We start from the raw sequence: 13,134 nt of genomic DNA, 5'->3' as shown, positions 1-13,134 counted from the left end.
GGTTTAGAGATTCGACTGTTTTCAAACCCCTAGAGGAAGAATGGAGCAAAGAGGCCAGGATGTGGCAGAGCCAGGGCAGCCCCAAAATCTCAGCTGTGGCTGGCTCCCAGTCCGGGTGCCCCATGGCTTCCTCACCAGACCCTTCTTTAGACAGCCCTTCTGCCCCTGTCCTGTGCACAGCATCCCCTCTGCCACGAAGCTATTCTGCAGGCCTCTCAGTTCAAAGCCGTTCAGATGAATCATAAATTCAAGGCCTGCCTGGGTCACTTAGTAAGACCCTGTCTCAAAATTTCAAAACAGGACTTGTGGGGTTTGTGAAGTGGCTCAGTGGGTAAGAACATTTGCTGTGGATGCAGGATGACTTGAGTTTAAGTCTTCAGCACGCACATAAAACCTGGGAGTGGCCACCTGTGCTTTAAATAGTGTTGTGGGATAGAAACAGGTAGATTCTGAAACAGTCTCAATGAAAGATGATTGTCTCAAAAGATAAGATTGCGGGCTCAGCAGTTAAGAGCACTGGCTTCTCTTCCAGAGGACCAGACCCCCCACGGCAGGTCAGAAGCATCTGTAATCTTCCAGCATCTGCCTCCATTGCAGGTCAAAGCCATCTCTAACTCCAGCTCCAGGAGATTTGATGCCCTCTTCTGGTCTCCAAGGGTATTGCATGCATGTGGTACACAGGTATTCAGGCAAAACAAACACACACAAAAATAATTTTTAAAAAATGAGCCCAGGGCTGTAGAGATGGTTCAGTGGTTAAGAGCACTGACTGCTCTTCCAAAGGTCCTGAGTTCAAATCCCAGAAACCACATGGTGGCTCACAACCATCTGTAATGAGATCTGATGCCCTTTTCTGGGGTGTCTGAAGACAGCTTTAGTGTACTTACATATAATAAATAATAAATAAAAAAAATGAGCCGGGCGGTGGTGGCGCACGCATGTAATCCCAGAACTCTGGGAGGCAGAGACAGGCAGATTTCTGAGTTCGAGGCCAGCCTGGTCTACAGAGTGAGTTCCAGGACAGCCAGGGCTACACAGAGAAACCCTGTCTCCAGAAAAAAAAAAAAGAAGAAAGAAAAAAAAATGATATATGGTACATAAAAAAAATATGGAAGTTACCTAATGGGCCCTGGTGTCCCCAGCATGCAAGTGTATCTAACACACATGTGCACACACATGATATATATATATATATATATATACACACACACACACACACATATATACACACACACATGCGTTCAATCCCCAGTGCCAACACACATACACACACACACACACTGAAAAGACCTAAACATGATAAAATTTTATTATAGCTAAAAAAGAACATGAGCCGGGCAAAGGTGGCGCACACCTTTAATCCCAGCACTTGGGAGGCAGAGGCAGGTGGATTTCTGAGTTCGAGGCCAGCTTGGTCTACAGAGTGAGTTCCAGGACAGCCAGGGCTAAACCCTGTCTTGAAAAAAACAAAACAACAACAAAAAAACAAAAACAAAAAAAGAACATGAAATAAAATTATAATTTCTCAGTTTATTAAGGCCCTCCAAATCAATGGACAGTGATATGAAAAGAATGCCACTGAAGACAGATAATAGTAGCAAGGTCCAAGAACACCGTGACTGATCAATATGAACCTGAAATCTAGCTACCACGCTTGCCTAGCATTCATGAGGCCATGGGTTCAATCCCCAGCTCCGTGGGAAAGCAAAGCAAACGAACATAAAACCAAAGAGCTTAGAAAATGGCTAGTTTGGGGGAAAGAACTATCTAACAACAAAATGGTGTCTAGGAATAACCGTGTGGTGGTTATTAAAGGTGGCATACGCCTTTAGTCCCCACCCTTAACACGGATCACTGTGAGTTTGGAGCCAGCCTGGTTTACAGAGCAAGTTCCAGGCAAGATAAGGCTACAGGGTCAGCTCCATCTCAAAAAACCGTTAACACCAAAATTACGAAACACCCCAAAGAAGTACAGAGCATAGTATACTCTCAAGTGATAAGATTACTGAAAATTGACTTTTGCTAGAAGTAGAAATATAAGTTTAGTATATTTCCACCTAAAAATCTCAAAAAATAAAATAAGAGTCTTTTTACCTGGAGAAAGAGTGAAAAGTTTTTAAATTTTACTGGTTTTTAGTCAATTTTAAAATATTTAATTGGGGGCTGAAGAGATAGGTCAGCAGTTAAGAGCACTCACTGAATGTTCTTTCAGAGGACCCAGATTCAATTCCCAGCACCCACAGGGAAGCTCATAACTTAGCTCTAGCTCCTAAATCTAACACATACATACATGCAGGCAAAACATCAATACACATAATTTTTTTAAAAAGTTTAAGAAAATATTTATTTTGGATGTGCATGCATAGACACATGAGGTCAGAGGACAGGCAGCTTGTGGGAACCTAGCCTTCCACAGTGGAGATTCTGTGCCTCCCACTTGGGTCACCAGGCTGGGCCGCGGCAAGTGCCCTTACCTCTTGAGCCATCTCACCATCCCCAAGATAAAATTCAGTTTTTATAAACAAGTAGCAAGAAGAGATTATTTTTGCATTAAAAACATATAAAATGTCACCTGTTAAGTAAGGTAGGACATAGATTAAGGATAATTAACCACAAAGAATCTTTTAAAAAAAAAAAAAAGGGCCGGGCGGTGGTGGCGCACGCCTGTAATCCCAGCACTCTGGGAGGCAGAGGCAGGCGGATTTCTGAGTTCAAGGCCAGCCTGGTCTACAGAGTGAGTTCCAGGACAGCCAGGGCTACACAGAGAAACCCTGTCTCCAAAAAACCAAATCCACCCCCCCCCCAAAAAAGGGAAATGAAGACGTCAGTAACAGAAGACAGATTTTTTTTTTCTTTTTGAGACAGAGTCTCACTGCGTAGCTAGCCCTGGGTGGCCTGGAACTCCCTGTGTAGACCAGGCTGCCTTTGTCTCTTGAGTGCTGGGATTAAATGTGTACACTACCAGCCTGCCCTGTGTTTTTTACTATTCAATAAAGTGTCATAAAAGTCACAATTAAACCAATTTAATTTAAACCCTCACTACCATATTCTTTCAAAACACTCTTGTAGCCATTTTAAATCTATAAAATAATTGCAAAAATAGAGCCCCTATATACTCACACTTGCTTGTTATTAGGATCTGGCTGTGGTATGGTACCTGTCACAATGAGTGTACCAGGACAAAACATGATTACAATCTAGTTGAGTCCTTCCAGGTTTTTGATAAACGTGGAAAAAAAAAAAGTCAACATTTGAGTAAGGATATAGCTCAGTCAGTGACACAGTACATGTGTAGCGCAAAGTCTCAAACACTGCACTGAGCATACACACACACAAAGAGACTGAAACAAAGACAGAATTTTTATGGTAACAAAAGAACCTCAGTGAACTAAGAATAGACATCAGGCTGTTAAAGGTCCTCTAAGAAAAACCCAGGGCTAATATGTAAATGGTGAGAGACAGAATACAGAAATGGCTCTCAGCAGCTCTGCTCAGTACAGCAGATTATAATATATTGGGGTGGTTTGAGTAAGGTTGGCCTAGGGAGGTGTGGCTTTGTTGGAGTAGGTGTGGCCTTGTTGGAGGAAGTGTGTCACTGTGGGGTGGGCTTTGAGACCTTCCTGGAGCTTTCTGGAAGTTAGTCTTCTAACTCACAGCTCCTCCAGCGCCATGCCTGCCTAGCCGCTGCCACGTTTCCCACCATGACAATAATGGACTGAACCTCTGAACATGTGAGCCAGCCCTAATTAAATGTTTTCTTTTTTAAGAGTTGCTGTGGTCGCTGAGCAGTGGTGGCGCACGCCTTTAATCCCAGCACTTGGGAGGCAGAGGCAGGCCGATTTCTGAGTTCGGGGCCAGCCTGGTCTACAGAGTGAGTTCCAGGACAGCCAGGGTTACACAGAGGAAAAAAACCTGCTCTCAAAAAACCAAAAGCTAAAAGAATTGTCATGGTCATGGTTTCTGTTCACAGCAATGAAACCGTAACTAAGACATGTATATAGCCTGGGCGATCAGGTAAGAGAATGGTAGAACAGGTATTCACATTAAAAGAAGCTAAACTATTCTATCCATAGATGGCACCCTATATATAGCAAACCCCACGGACACATGCTTTTAAGAGCTAAAAAATGAAAAATCATCCTGAAGGCATTTGTATAATAAAGTGAAAATTCCAACAGGATTTGCAAGACATCAGTGGTCTAGCATCTGAAATATGTAAAAAACTCCCGTATCTCAGCAAGATCCCCCTTTTATAGTTACATCTTTACATGTAATGAAGCTTTTCATTACATTTTTATTTGGGAAGGGGTGAGGGGACATACACTTGCCACAGAGCACATGTGCAGACCAGAGGACCACCCTCAGGAGTCTGTTCTCTTCATCTCCTAACTCTTGAGACTTGAACTCAGTCTTGTGAGCAAGCACCTTTGCCCACTGAGCTCTCACTGACCCTTCCCTTTAAATTTATTGCATTTGTCTATTTTGTATGTGTGCAGACACACAGGTACCACAATGCATATACTGAAGTTAGAGGACATCTTGTGAGAATCGGTTCTCTCTTACTTTCATGTAGGCCCTGGGGATTGAACTCAGATCATGAGGTTTGGTGGCAAGCACCTTTATTACCCACTGAGCCACCTGGTCATCCCCAAAATGCCACATTTGAGGTGACAGATGACAGCTCAAGGGAGGAGGCTTGATTAGCATGGTAAGGCCCAAAGTGTCATCCTTAGCATTGCTTGGAAAACAAAACAAAACAAACGTTTGCAAACAGTTAATAGCTATATTCCCAGAGATGTGAGAACGGACAAAACCCCTTCACATACCTGTCTTCTCATTGCTACAGCCTAGGCTCTTACAGACTGTAGCAATCAAAATCATGATTATAAACCTTGGCAGTGTGCTTGCTACTATATGTGATGAAATCATTACAAGTCCAATTTTTCAGAAAAATGATGATCTAGTCTTTAAGATCACAGGCAGCTCTTACAGAGGACCTGGGCTCAATTCCTGGTAGGCATGTGATGGCTCAGAAACATCTAGATCTCCAGTTTTAAGGGATCCCACTCCCTCCTCTGGCTTCCATGGGAACTAGGTGCCTACACAGTCCACATACATACATGCTAGCAAAGCACTCATATACAGAATAAAAATTTGGTTGTTTTTACGGAGGTCACAGGCATCAGTGGGGAAGTTTGCTAAATGAAAATTGCCTTCTAAATATCTATATTTAGGGGGCTGAAGAAATGGCTTAGCAGCCAAGAGCACAGGCTGCTCTTCCAGAGGTCCCAAGTTCAATTTCCAGGACCCAGGACATGGTAGTTCATAATTCTCTTTAACTCCACTTCCAGAGCATACGCACACAAAGGCAAAACACCAATGCACATAAAATAAAAATCATTAAAAAATTAACAAAAATGTTTATTATAATGTTCATACCCATAAATTGCTGCTGTCAGAGAAACTTTTTCGCAGAGGGCAACAGTGTAACTGTAGGCTCATAAATGGTCATAGTGCTAAAATGAACTGCCGGGGCCCTGCCTAAGTGGGTTCGCTCTTCTCACCCTCCTGCAGAAGAGGGAGTATAAAGGAAGTAAGAGCTGGGGGAAGGGGTGGCATGTCGTATCTTCTGTAAATAATGTGGCCACTGCACCCAGGAATGACTGTACTATGCGGCTGTTCTACAGGCAGGTACTGGTTGCTGGGCAAGGCACTGATGCTGTGCCCCTGAAAACCCTTCACACATGTTGCTCTAAGCAATCACAGTAAGTTCCTCAGGTCTCTCTCTCTCTCTCTCTCTCTCTCTCTCTCACACACACACACACACACAGCTTTAAATACTTAGGGTTTCCCAACTAATCAATATCTTCATGAGGTAGGTAACTTACTGTTTTCATCCTGACTTCAGGCAGGAACAGCTCATTTAAATAACATAGCTCATTTCTTACTTCCTTTGTTGGGGTTCCACCTGTGGTCAATTCAAGCTGACCTCAAACCCTGACACTTTAATAAGACCCACATTCGTCCCTTATACTTGAATCTTGTAACTTCTTTGACCAATAAAAAGTTAAAACAAAATGAAACAAAAGCCAGGATCCACTTATAGAAGAGGAGAAACAACTCCTGCAGGTTTTCTTCTGACTTGTGAGTGCTCAGAATTTTAAAACACAATGCATTTGCCTCGTGCTGGACTATGAGTTGGACTGTCCCTGCAACCCTGTCAGAAGAGTGAGAAGGGAAAGCAAGAGAAAGAAGGAAAAGGTGATGGGGGCGGGAGGCGGGGCAGAGTGCACAGCCTAGCCTGTGACTAGTTTCCCTTGGAACTCTTACGGAGGAGTCCTGAGACAACGTGTAAGAAGCTCAACTTTCACCTGAGACTGGCACACCACGGCTTGAGAAGCCCTGAAAGATAAGAAACCGTGTGAGAAAGAGTGGAGCAGTATGAAAAAATCACCTGTGACATGCAGAGGCCCTCCCACAGCAGAAGGCTAAGGCTAAGACAGCACCCAACATCACACCTGTCAGAGGAACTATCTATCTAGGAAGCCTGTCTGCTGGGTTCAGCATGGCCTTGGTGGGGACATGATTCCTGCCCCTAGGACAGAGGCAGCAGATGTGGACCCTCCACGAGGGTCAGTGGCCATGAGCGAAAGGCTTGTTTGTATAATAATGTACATATTTTCATATTCCTCGGAGGAATGTCCTCCCTGTTAACATTAATGACTATGATAAGCATAAGTCCTGGACCTAAAGGCAAAAGTGTGGCTAATGTCTCAGCAAAATGATACACTCCAGGACCCTGAGGACGGCCCTTAGGGGGGAAAAATGAGTTAAAAATTTATTTCTCAACTATGCAAAATAAATAAATAAATATAATATATATATATTATATATAATTTCACTAATTTAAAGGAACAGAGGCAGCTACACTTCATACCAGCTTATCAGAAAGGCAGACAGATACTGGAGTTCAAGGTCAGCCTGGGACACAGGAGTTTAGGCCCAAGTGTGGCAGAAATGGTAATTTCAGGATGGGAACCCTGTTTTCTATAGTTTACCATCTGTGTTTAACAGAGATGAGCATCATTTAAAATCTCTAAATTCTTTTACAATGTTAAAAGAAAATGTGTACTTGCTGTCTCCTAGGAATTAAAGGGGTGGGGGCTACAGGATGCTGATTCATAGGGTAATCAAAAGGGAACCTGGAATAATTGAACTGATATATAAATTTAAAGGGTTTTGGTCTGCATGAGGTGAGCTAGCAGAAAGCAACAGTAGCTTTCTAGTACTTTTTCTCTAAGGCTATCTGAAGAACTCTTCAAGAATTTTTTCTAACAGGAATCCTGACTTGGTGGGAAAAGAATTTTTTTATAGCATTTCTGACTTTGGTCAGAAAACCCATGAGCTATCCAGACAGCTTTTAGAATTTTTACTAGCAGAGAGAGCTGTCTTAACCAGTTTTTAAAATATCAAAATAGTTGTCTGAGCAGAGCAACCTACAAAGCCATCTCAGAACCTAGGTCACCAGCTTGGACCCACAATTTGACTTTGAGTCATTTGTTTTGCTTTTCCCAAACATCCCTCCCTCAGAAAGCTAGATCTAGCCAAGACTGGCCCTTGGCACCTGTTCTGATTCAGGGTTATGTAGTCCAGGCTGGGTTTAATCATGTAGTGTGTCTCCTGTCTCAGCCTACAGAGCTGGGTTACAGACACGCCCCATGTCACCCAGTTTAAAATGCTGCTTTAAGATAGCTGGACTATGGTGGTCTGCCCTAGCACTTGGGAGGCATAGGCAGACAAATCTCTTGAGTTCAAGGCCAGCCTAGTCTAAACAGTGAGTTCTAGGGCAGCCAGGGCTAACACAGAAACCTCATTTCAAAAAAAAAAAAAAAAAAAACAAAAACAAAAAGAAAATGATGTTCCTTCTAGCTATAGAGTTGTGCTAAGCGGTGGTTGGCATGTGGCTTTAGTGACTGAGAGACAGAAGCAGGCAGATCCAAGATAGCTAGGGCTACACAGAGAAACCCTGACTCAAAGGGGAAAAAAGGGGGGGTTTAAAGTTTTAAAGTTTTAGGAGTAAATCAGAATATACACTTCACAAAGCTTTTCCAAAAAATCAAAATAAACCAGGAATTTGCACACACATAATCTCCACATCGGGGAAGACAAGGCACAGGACGGTCCTGAGTACAAGATAAGCCTAGGCTATATATTTAACTCTCCAGAGGAAGGGATTGGGGATAAGGAGGATAGAAGGAGGGACAAAGAATCTAACCACAATGATCAAATGGTCTTTTCATGAGTCTGCCTCAGAAAAGCCTTGGCTGAAACTGCAGCTCTCCATGTGGGCGGGACACGAGGTGATTCGTGTGATGTATAAGAAGCCGGCCGGCTAGACAAGGGCAGAAGCCTTCCTTCCGCCTAGGCTGCCCCCTCAGAAAAGGACTTGGCTCAACAGCAAGCAGGCAGCAAGCCAGAAGACCTTTCTTTGAATTCTTCAAGGTTCCCTCTAATGACTCTAACTGCAGAAGAAATCACAAAGTTATGAGGTGTGTGTGTGTGTACACACCACAGTGAAAGTCAGTCAGGCCAGGAGTCAGTTCTTATACCAATTGTGTTCAGCAGACTGAACCCAGGTTTGTTGTACTTGGCACAAGTGCTTTTTCTTCACCTACTCGGCCATCTTGCCTGGTCACAAAGTGCAGGATTAAAGCCCAGACCTAGTATCTACACAATAAACCCAGTCACTGCCCTCCTCCAAGGATGCTCATCCCCTAACACTCTCCCACATATTATCACCAGAAACAGTCAACAAACACTTCAGGCTGAAATGGATGAAGAGCACCCAGCTCTCCCTATGGACACCTGTAACCCCAGAACTCCAGAGGCAGACAGATCTATGTAGCCTAAACTACAGACAGAAAAGGCAACAAAAATTCTCCAGAAGAATGGAGGGGAGTGGGAAATAAAAAGAAAACACATTGCTAAAGTTCAGATTTCTAGAACTGGTCACAAGGGTAAGGCTCTCTTTTTTTTGAAAGAACTATTTATGTATATGCATACACTGTAACTGCCTTCAGACAGACCAGAAGAGGGCATCAGATCCCATTCCAGATTGATATGACTCGCCACATGGTTGCTGGGAATTGAACTTAGGACCTCTAGAAGAGCAGTCAGTGCTCTTAACTGCTGAGCCATCTCTCTAGCTCCTTGTCATTTCCTCTGATTCCATGCCTCAAGCATCTCAACTATTGTGGTATTCATTTTGGCTTTTCTTCAGTGGCCTCAAACACCATTCCTAGTGCTCAGTGGTACAGCACTTACTAACCATGGATATATATATCCTCAGTGTCAGGAAACCATGATGGCCTCAGTGTAATGGCTAAAGCTTTTAATACCAACACTCAGGAGGCTGAGGCAGGAGAATCAGTTTAAGGTCAATCTCTTCTACACAGTTGAGAGGCCAGCTCGGGCTAAATGAGATCCTGTTGCAGAAAACAAATAAGAGATTACCCCTTGGGTTAGAGAGATTTCTGAGTTCAAGGCCAGCCTAGTCTACTGAGTGAGTTCCAGGACAGCCAGGGCTCCACAGAGAAACCCTGTCTCGAGGAGAAAAAAAAAAAAAAAGACCCAAACAAACAAACAAACAAAACAGGGTTGGGCTTTGACTCCTAGCACCACAGGGCAGCTCACTGTAGCCTCAGTCCCAGGATGTCTTCTTCTGGCCTCCATAAGCACCAGGATCACACACAGGAGACACAGACATACATGTAAGCAAGACACCCATATATATAAATGTTTTAATCATTCTTGAAGGATCTGACTAGTCATTGATGCTTTTAGTTTTTACCTCAATCATTTGCCTCACAAGTTGAGTATTCATGCCTTAAGAAATGATCATTTTTAAATATTTAATGCTGGAGATCTTAACCTTCACATGCTAGATAACAGGTTATGCCACCATATCTAAGTTTCTATTTCCTGTCAATTGTTTCTTGGGCTTAACTTTGTGCTTTAAATACAGATTTTTCAGCATTGAATACATAAAGTATATTCTTAAATGTCTCACACTGTCAGAATGACTTTTTTTTTTTAAAGATGTATTCATTATATGTAAGTATACTGTAACTGTCTTCAGACACTCCAGAAGAGGGCATCAGATGTCCTTATGGATGGTTGTGAGCCACCATGTGGTTTCTGGGATTTGAACTCAGGACCTTTGGAAGAACAGTCAGAGATCTTAACCACTGAGCCATTTCTCTAGCCCCCAGAATGACTTTTCTTAAAAAAGAAAAAGAGAGAAAAAAGAAAGGTTTATCCCTTTAAGATGCAAGCAGCTTGAGTAAACAATAGTAGAATTTGGATCCCCATTTACACAACTGCCAACAGTCAACAAATCTACATCTTGAAGGATATTTGCTGTTAGCATTTCTAGGCTCTGCCTCAAGTTACCCAGCAATAGCCAGGTGTGCCTGACTCACTATAAAAGGGGTTGTTTGTTCCTGCTCACTCTTACCCTCCTTCCCCCTCTCTCCTGCCACTCCTCTTCTTCCCCCTTTCTCTCTTCTCCCCCCCCCCCCCCATGCTCTAAGCAAACTTTATTTTATACTATTCAGTCCTGTGGCTGGTACCTCAGGGGAGAGGATGCCTTAGCATGGGCCCTGAGGCACCCCCTTCCCCTATACCATATGGAGCCTCCACCAAACATAACCCTGGCTTTTTCTTTTTTAAAAAACACATTTACTTCCCCCACCACCACTTCCCCCACTAAAGACAGTCTATGTAGCTCTGTATGAACCTGGTATTGCTATATAGATCAGCTTGGCCTCAAAGTAGACATACCAGATGTCTGAGTTACCAGACACAGCTCTAAGAGGACTTTGTAAAGGGGGCAGCCATCAGCCCCATTAAGCTACATTAAATATGGGTGCTCCACACTATGCTTTTGTTCTTGATACTGTGGAATAGTTACAACTTTATTGGTCTAAGACCATTTTGTTCCTTTATTCTTTATCTTTTATTCCAACTCAAAATAGTGAGACAAACCTTCATTGGTCTAGGAGGTTTCTCCAAATCTTGCCTTAGTCTGAGGAGTGGTATGAGGGTACAGAAGAGCACTGAGAATCAGATTTCACAGTCCAGTGGGGGGAGGGGAGCATGACACTGCACACGCTTTTTGGGTAAACTGGTTCTCCAAATTCAAAAGGTTAAGTCAAACTGCCTGCTGCTTGTGACCTCTGCTCCAGGGCATGTGCTTTCTGGAATTCCTTGGGCAGTAGATTTGGGGCCCTTTTATTTTTATGGCCCCTGTTTGGGGGATAAAGGGTTTCCTTTATTCCAAACTTTTTATATAACAGTAGGAGTATCATTTCTGTCTTCTGATTAAGTATCCTGAAACTATATGTTATTTCATTTCCTACATTGAAGGCAGAGGAATGTTCATTCACATTTTTGTCTTCAGTCCTTGCATATATACCCAATACACTTCCTCTTAATTTCTTGATATTTTGTAGTGTAAGCTCTTTTGGTTTACAATCTGTTATACTGGTCAAAGAGTTCAGTGTCTAGGCTTTTAAATGTAGATACATACTTATATACACCCCCTGGGAAGTACCATATTTCATATACATATACTGTGTTATTCTTCGATGTGCTTTGTTCATTCAACAACACATGAAAGCTAAGTCAAGAGGGGAGACAAAAGCCCCGAACAAAACAAAATACTGGCTGAAAGAATGGACAATGAAGACAGGGGACACTGTACTGAGCATTAAAAATTATGTTACTATGAGTAGGAGACAGTAGGAACTGTGGTGATCAATGGGTCAGCAGTTTCCCAGCACCAGAAGATGTGTACAACCTGCACAGGTATGCGTGAGCAGACTAAAAATTAAATGATGAAAGCAAACTGGAGCCCAAGTATGCTAATCTTTAAGAAAATAATTTCAAAACCTAAAATAACATATCCCAATCCTTAATAGGACAAACTTTGTATGTTACATGCAAGCAAGGTACCAGGTATCTATATAGATGCCACACAAAAGTAAGTTAAATATCCATTTTAAGGCTTGTTGTTTTTGGCTCCCAATAGCATCACTAAAGTCTACAACTTGATCTCTCCATAAACATGTTCCTTTGTTGTTATGGAAAATATAGCTGCAAATTTCAAGGCATATATTTCAAAGAGACATGGTGAACAGGACAGTTCAGTTCATGTTAGCAGGACATGTGATTCAACCTGCTGACATACTGACAGGTCAAGAAGCAGGGTGTGACACGAGGGACAGTCCACCCAGATGGGCCTACTTCTTCTAGACAGGTGCTACCAGCTAGAGACCTAATGTTTAACAAATAAATGTATGGGGGCCACTTCAGTCTCAAACTGTAACTTGTATAGAATGAACTTTCTCATCTTTGGACAGTGAATCTTCTATAGGCCGACCTTGAGTGACCCTATTCCAGTCTCCCCAGCAGCAGATACTATAGACTCAGGGTCAGTGTGTCTCACATTCCAAGACTGTACCCTTAATACAGCCATTTTGTAGCTGGCCAGTTTCTTGGGGTGTTTTTTGTTTGCTTTCCCTTGGGTTGAGTCTAGGAGTTGATTCTTGCTTCTACCGGCCTTTTGTTTCTGCTAGTAGATGACCTGTCATCTCCACACCATTTGCATTCTATCTCCACTTCTTTCCATACAAGAGGGCTGGGCTTACAGATTTATACTCTGGGGTTCAAACTTGGGTCACTGAGTCTTCAGGATTAGCACCCTTACTGTAAAAGCCACTTTCCCAGTTCTACCTTACCAAGACACATGCTTTATAATCAAGGATTAATGAAACAGTAGGCTGGGCAGTGGGGGTAACATGACTCTAATCCTAGTGCTAGGGAAGTAAAGGGCTCAGCATTAGTCTCTAGAGAATTCCAAATGCAGGGCTATACAGAGAAAGTAGTGCCAACTAATCAAAGGAAAGGTCCTATTTTACTTTGATGTGTTAGACCAGGATGTACCGGGAACTTGCAACTCCTCCTTCCCGATTTCCCAGTGTTATCATCACACCTAGCCATTACTTCTTAACACAGAAAAATAAGTCCTAAAACAAAAAAATGTTTGAGCACAGTTGCTCCTATAGAAAAACT

The sequence above is a fragment of the Apodemus sylvaticus genome, chromosome 7, assembly GCF_947179515.1.
Source record: "Apodemus sylvaticus chromosome 7, mApoSyl1.1, whole genome shotgun sequence".
In the NCBI taxonomy this organism is placed as follows: Eukaryota; Metazoa; Chordata; class Mammalia; order Rodentia; family Muridae; genus Apodemus; species Apodemus sylvaticus.
The sequence above is the reverse complement of the archived record's forward strand: the minus strand, read 5'-3'. Positions refer to the sequence as shown.